General features: G+C 38.6%; 1 long non-coding RNA gene across 2 annotated transcripts; it reads left to right on the plus strand.

The window, feature by feature from the left end:
- Positions 1 to 1,437: 1,437 nt before the first annotated feature.
- LOC120437326 lies at positions 1,438 to 6,523 on the plus strand. 2 transcript variants are annotated; one of them, XR_005611025.1, is made up of 3 exons: positions 1,438 to 1,688; positions 4,121 to 4,453; positions 4,692 to 6,523. It is a non-coding gene; the product is annotated as an uncharacterized LOC120437326 (long non-coding RNA). The 2 variants fall into 2 exon arrangements; XR_005611029.1 differs by lacking the exon at positions 1,438 to 1,688 and adding an exon at positions 1,977 to 2,234.
- Positions 6,524 to 6,744: the final 221 nt, after the last annotated feature.

Genomic DNA, 6,744 nt, shown 5'->3' on the forward strand with positions numbered 1-6,744 from the left:
AATTGTGTTGCCAATGGCATTAACCGCATATACAAAGGTGACCAGTGAACCTCTCTCTGCTGATGTCGTTGCCCCAACTTGTTAATATAAGTTAAAGTAATAGTGTGGTAAGTTGTAACATCTGCATTATTGTTACAACTAACCCAGACTGTTGCTGTTACAACTGACCCAGACTCCTATAGCCATGAACTAGCTAAGATTACAGCCAACGGCTAAAACATTAGCACTAAAGACCTACACAGAATATATCCCCATAGACATACAAATAACATAATTTAAGTTTGATGAGTTTAACTGCAAAGCAGATAATGCTATTAGAAATTGAAATAAAGTAGAAAAACTTACTTTTTGGCATACAAATTACTTTTTTTCGTGTTAAATTGTCTGTGTTTGACAAAATGTGCTGATTTTTCACATGTGATAGCAGAACTGAATCGGGCATGCACAGGATGAATCACATCATTTGAAACTTAGCCCTGATTGGAGAAATTGGAAGTGTTACAACTGACCCACGTTACAACTATCCCCGGTCTCCCCTACTGTAAAATAACTCTCTGCTACTTCCTCCACACACCTTAATTAAATTTATTTTTAAAGTAAGTTAAGTTTATTTATTTCACTTTAAAAAAATTGTGTTGCTGTTGCTGAGGAACATCGGATAACCACATACCTTGTATTGTTTATTGTTTATTGTTTATATTTTTTGCTGGTCTCCACCTGGTCAGAATGGTCTTTTTTCCATTTCCTTAATTCACACATCCTCCTGAGAACTGGTAAAAATGAATCTTCTCATTGAACTCTTTTGTGGTTTCATTAAAAGCTCACATGTAAGATAAGATAAGCTTTATTAGTCCCACACAAGTTACAGCAGCAAAAATGAAGAAAAACAATGGACTGGGATAAGATAATAAGAATAACACCTGTTGTTTTAAATGTGCCATTTAAACAAATTTGACTTTGACTTTTTGCTACACTGAGATTAGAATCAAATCACTTAATCAGACAGTTCATGAACAGAAACAACAGATAAGAAACGAAACTGTACTGAGCAACATGTGCTGACACTCACTGCTGAGCCAGTTTGTCCAGAATACTGACAGAGACACACACACGCCTCTTTGCCACCCACACAGTTCTGCTGAACACACAGCTTTGACGTTTGAAAGCCATATCAACTAAAACCTTCACTGCTGAGCGTCTGTGAGCCCTGACAGTAAAAATCATCATCATCATTAATATGTGCTGACAGCAGCTGCTGGACTGTGTATGATTGTCGTTTCCAGTTCTTTTGTTTGGGTCAAACTAAGATCACTGAAAGAGCTTTCACTGTGATTCGTCAAACACATGAGCTAACAGCCAATAAGAAGAAGGAGAATGTGGTTGCTATGGTGATGCTGCTGACACAGATTTGTCTTGTAAAACAGGTTAACAAGGAAATACAGGTGCATTTTCTTGTTGGTGGCTGCTTGATTCAGAGGTCTCTTTACTTTTAGATTTTTATTTTTTTTTTAACTTTTTTGATTGTGAGGAAAAATTTTAAGGAAGTTCCTCTTGACCTCACAAATAACAACAACAGGGCACTTGGACCTAACACAGTTTAAAAAACATCTTTCACTGGATAATTTTAATTTTTCCATCCTGATGATCAGAAGAGTGTTTGAGGGTTTCAAACATCCTTCAGATCAACAGTAAGTGTTCATGAGCTTGTAATAATTTTACCAAGTTTCTGTAATTTCACAGACAGTGTGGAGTGGGAATTTCTCTTTATATCTACCTGTGTTAGTGGAAAACGGTTCTCATTCTTATACTTCTTTCTTTTCCTTTGAATTTGAGGTATTTGTTTGTCACATGTCTGGACTTGCAGCTGCTCAAACAGGACAAACAAAGGTGGGCGTGAAAATGTTGACGCAGGTCACAGATGTCTGATATAAAACAGCTGACAGGGAAATACAGGTTAGTTTAGTCTGCAGCTCGTTGACACAGACATACCTTTACTTTGGGATTTTAAACTTTTACATTTTTTATGATTTGATTTTTTTATTTCTCAAATATTTACATCTGAGTAACTTTTCACTTCTTTGTAACAAAACTTCAGTCGCTTCCTTTTCACCTACTGAAAAACCGATGGGACACACTGACCTCACAGTTTTTCAGCTGTCAGTAGATAATTTTATTTTTTCCACTCTGATGATCAGAAGAGTGTTTGAGTGTTTCAGAGATCCTTCAGAAAAACAGTAAGTGTTTAAAAAGACGTCTTTCAGTTTTTTAGGTAATCTGACAGGCTGACTCAACTCTGTGAGCGTTAGTGGATTAACCCGTTACTGTAACCACTAACTGGTTCAGCTGGTTAGATGAACGTCATGTCATGTTAGTGTAAAACATTTGCTTCACTGTTGCCTGGTTTATTCTGTAAAAACACATCGAATTAAATGAATTCAATGTATTTTATCATCTGAAGAACCAAAAGCTGTCAGACTTTATCTGACACAATATAAAGAAGAAAATCACGTCAATCACAAACAGGAAGTGTACTCAGTTACTCTCCTGTACTCTGATTACAGTCATGTATGTTTTCTGTGTTTGTGCTGCTTCTTCGTCCTCACTGTAAACAGATGTACTGAGAGACTCCTGCACTGATGTTTCATAGGAAAGTCCAAACAGCCTCACTGGTTCTCCATAAAGAACAAAGATTTGCTCTCTGTGGCTCCAACACAACTTAAAGACAATCAAAGGTGGACAAAGTTCTCTGTGGTTTGATGGAGGCTACAGCTAAATGCTGCCTCCTCCATAGTACAATATACATTTTATACAGTGACGTCATGTTGAAGTCCTTTGGCTGATGATGGTCTTTAGTATGTAGCTGATGGTTGATGATGAGATGTTTGTGTTGTTCTGTGGAGATCATTCAAGAACTGAACCTGTTAAACACTCAGACCTGCTTTAGATTTCACCGCTTTGGTTATGACGCACTTATTTAAGATCGTCCTCCAGTCCAACCTACTGAACGTCACTCTAACGCGACATACATATGACACGTTGACTTTTGGATTTTAATAAGTGTCTAAAAAGTCAGATCTGTTCTCACAGTCAGAGACTTTCAGGATCATTTAAACCTTAAATTTAATCTCATGTAGTCAGGATTTAAACTCAGGTTCAGTTATTTCAATAAAACCATCCTGAGACATTTAGAACAATCGAAGCGTCGGAGTTGAAGAAGACGGAAATGTCTGCTGTGACTGCGTCGCTCTGCTCGACTTTGCTGTTTGTCGGCCTCTTCGTGTTTGTCTCTGCAGGTGAGATTCACTCTGTGGGACAGAGAGGAAAAGCATCAGTCTGCTTTACATGTTAACAACATTTCCTGAAGAATTATTTTCATATTGATTCAGTTTTTCCGTGTTTGTGACGGAGACACGAGGCTGGGTGGAGTCTGTGTGGACCTAACATGGCGCTGTGATCAGATCTCACAGAGACAAAGTGTCATGATCCTGGGTCCGTTTGACCCAGCGTTTTGTGTTTTTCTATTTATAATAGTTTAATTTTATGTATTGATTTTATATTATGCAGTAATTATTATGTATGTAATAAGCTGTGTTGGACTAACTGTTTCTGGTAAATCTCATCTGTAACACTACGGTTTTAATTCATTTGAAGGCCGGACTCAGAAACCAGTCTTATTTGTTATCATCTATCGTCCACCGAGTTTATATCTGATTTAGTACTCTGCTGAGATCCATGTAGATGCTAAAAATTGATTCTAATAACACATTTCATCTGTTATTAGACTCAATTCTCTCAAAATGTAAAAGAACCCACCACTTTAATCACACTCTAGATCTTGTTTTAACATATGGAAAAAAACTGAACATTTAACAGTGTTTTCTTATAAACCCTCTCCTGTCTGATCATTTACTGATCACATTATATTTTTTAATGTTTCACATTAGATCTTTAGCTTACAATATGAAACACTTACATGGAAAATGAATCAAACAGAACTGAATTGATGTGTGAGCTCTTTGATATCATTTCCTGTAGCTTCTTACTCTGTTTTGCTGCTATAGAAGTGAACATTTCTGCTTTGACCTTTAACCTCTTTGCTCTGTGTTGTTTTCTGTTTCAGACCAGGAAAACATCACAGCAAAGTCTGGACAGAACGTCACTCTGACATGTCGAGCTCCAAACAACAACATTGGAGTTATAGAGTGGAGCAGAGCTGACCTGAAGGAAGAATATGTCCTTTTGTACCGAGATGGACACTTAGATCCAGATCACCAGCATCCATCTTTTATGAACCGGGTGGATCTGCAGGACAAAAAGATGAAGGATGGAGACGTGTCTTTGATTCTGAAATATGTGACGATTAATGATACTGGAACATATGAGTGTCGTGTCCAGAAAGACGGAGACAGTTTGAAGCACATCAGCAACATCACCCTGAGTGTTGATCCTCCAGGTGAGTGAGTAGAGCTGAGTGTGTGTGTGATCAGAGGTGAAGCTGCTTCCTGGTTGTTGATGTTTGTTTCTAAAGATGTTGTTGATGAGACTTTGTAGAAAGCAGCTGGTCTGAGTGATGTGATCAGAGTGCAGTAGATAATGTCTGACAGCAGTTTGAAGAGGAAATGGATTCTGTTCTGTTCTTCACTCATCACCTACCTGACAGCTGACACCTCACACCTGTTTCTCACCTGCAGGTCAGACAGGAGGAGACACAGAGGATGGAGGGAAGGAGGCAGGAGGGAAGGAGGATGGAGTCAGTAGAGGACGTTATGGGCTGATAGCTTCTATTTTGTTACTTCCTGTATTCATTGCTGCTCTTGTTGTTGTTGCAAAACTGCAAAGAAGAACATTATCCAAGGATCTTCCTTCTGATGAACCAGCTGCCAGCTGTTCTGAAACCATAGTGTCACTGAGATGATGCAAACAGCAGCCTCATTCAACATTAAGTCTTACATGGACTGTTACTTATGTAGCCTCACACACTCTCACACTCAGATCGATGAATCAGGGCAAATCAGGCTTCTGTATCTGACACTCCAGAGTCCAGGAATCAAACCACCAACATTTCAATTTGCACAACACCCACTCTACCTCCTCCACAGACCGAATTGCACAGAACTCTGGTGCATCTTTACTGAATAATCTTTAACTGTGATTATTGAATGAATGACATTTTGGAATTTGTCTTTATCCTTGATCCTGGTTGTTGCAGCTCCTCAGTTTGTCTTGAATATAAAATGAAAGCAAACTGTTCTCGCCTTTTGTGAAGCTGAAGAGTCACTGTGAGAGAGAGAGAGACATAGAGGCTGGATCTGTTGGACTGAAAGTTGGTCTCTTAGTTTCTGCTATGGTTTCTGTTGTTGTTGTTGTTGTTGTTGTTGGTTTTCTGATCTATAGAAAACATCAGAAAGGTGTTTTATAACTGAGCTGTTAAATCTCACTGTCATATGACATGATCCTATGACCCCCTCCGCAAATTGCTACCTTTTCGTAGTGGAGGGTTTGTGTGTCCCAGGGATGGAATCGGGGACTGTGATTATTTAAGTTGCTCAGTGTAAGAGTTTAAATTCTTAAATTTGAAAAGCAGAAATTATCTGCCTGATTTATGCCAGAAATCACTTTTTATATAATTTATTAAGTTATTCTTGAGTTCAGTGTCTCGTATTTTACAGTATCATTGATTGTGTTTTATCTTCAGGTTCAGCTGTTTGTAGATCAAACTTGTTCTGTGAGGTTTGAACAGTATAAATTAATCCTCATCTACAGATCAGCTGTTACAGTATAATTACTGACACTGACTGAACCAAGTGACAACACAAACACTGTATGTGATAAAGAAAAGACAAATTACTGTAGATTATAGACGATCAATAATCTGCCCGATAGTGTTCAGGACTTGTTGATCAGCTACAGCTGAATGAATGTTATAATAAACAGTGTTATGAAACCAAGGAGAGAAATTATTTCCATGTAGCTGCAGAGTCAGATGTTTCCTCTCCGATCTGTGAAACTTTGAACTTTTCCTACAGTGAAGGAAAATCTTCACTCTGTTACTGTCATGATCCTGGGTCCGTTTGACCCAGCGTTTTGTGTTTTTCTATTTAGTGTGATTTTTGGTTCTGTTCTTTCTCTGTTTAGTGTTTACTCTGTTCGGCCCGTGTGTGTCCTTGTATGTGTAGTTCCTGTTTTATTGTGAAGGTCTGTGTCTTATGTCAGTGTGTTCTGTTTACGTTTTCCCCTGCCTCATCAGTTGTGATGTCTTCCAGGTGTGTTCCCCTCCTGTTTCCCTTCCCCTGATTCCTGGCGTGTGTATTTATAGTGTGTGTTACCTCGTCCTCGTGGCTGGTTCGCCTGTGTTGTTTCCCTTCGGTCTCCCTGCGTCTCTCCATGTGTGTTTCCTCGGACCTCCCTGCATCTTCGTTTCTGGTTTGTTTTGTTAGTTTAACCCAGTTTAGGTTCCAGTTCCTTGTTCCCAGTGCCTCGTTGTTTGTGTGTCCATTGTTAATAAATTCTCACCTGCACTTGAGCTGCCGCTGCCTGGTCCTAAGTTATTTCCACACGGCTTGCACCCGCAAACCGTGACAGTTACTGCAGTTTAAACCAGATCACGCATTAGTGTAACATTTAACAATGTTTTTTGTGACTTTTCTTGTTCATTTCTTATAAATTTTGAAAGATCAGTCCTGAATTTTTTCTATTAATTTTCTTTCATTCTTCAATTTTTTGTTTTCTGTGGCCGTAAAAGAT

This window comes from Oreochromis aureus, linkage group 3 (genome assembly GCF_013358895.1).
Source record: "Oreochromis aureus strain Israel breed Guangdong linkage group 3, ZZ_aureus, whole genome shotgun sequence".
In the NCBI taxonomy this organism is placed as follows: domain Eukaryota; kingdom Metazoa; phylum Chordata; class Actinopteri; order Cichliformes; family Cichlidae; genus Oreochromis; species Oreochromis aureus.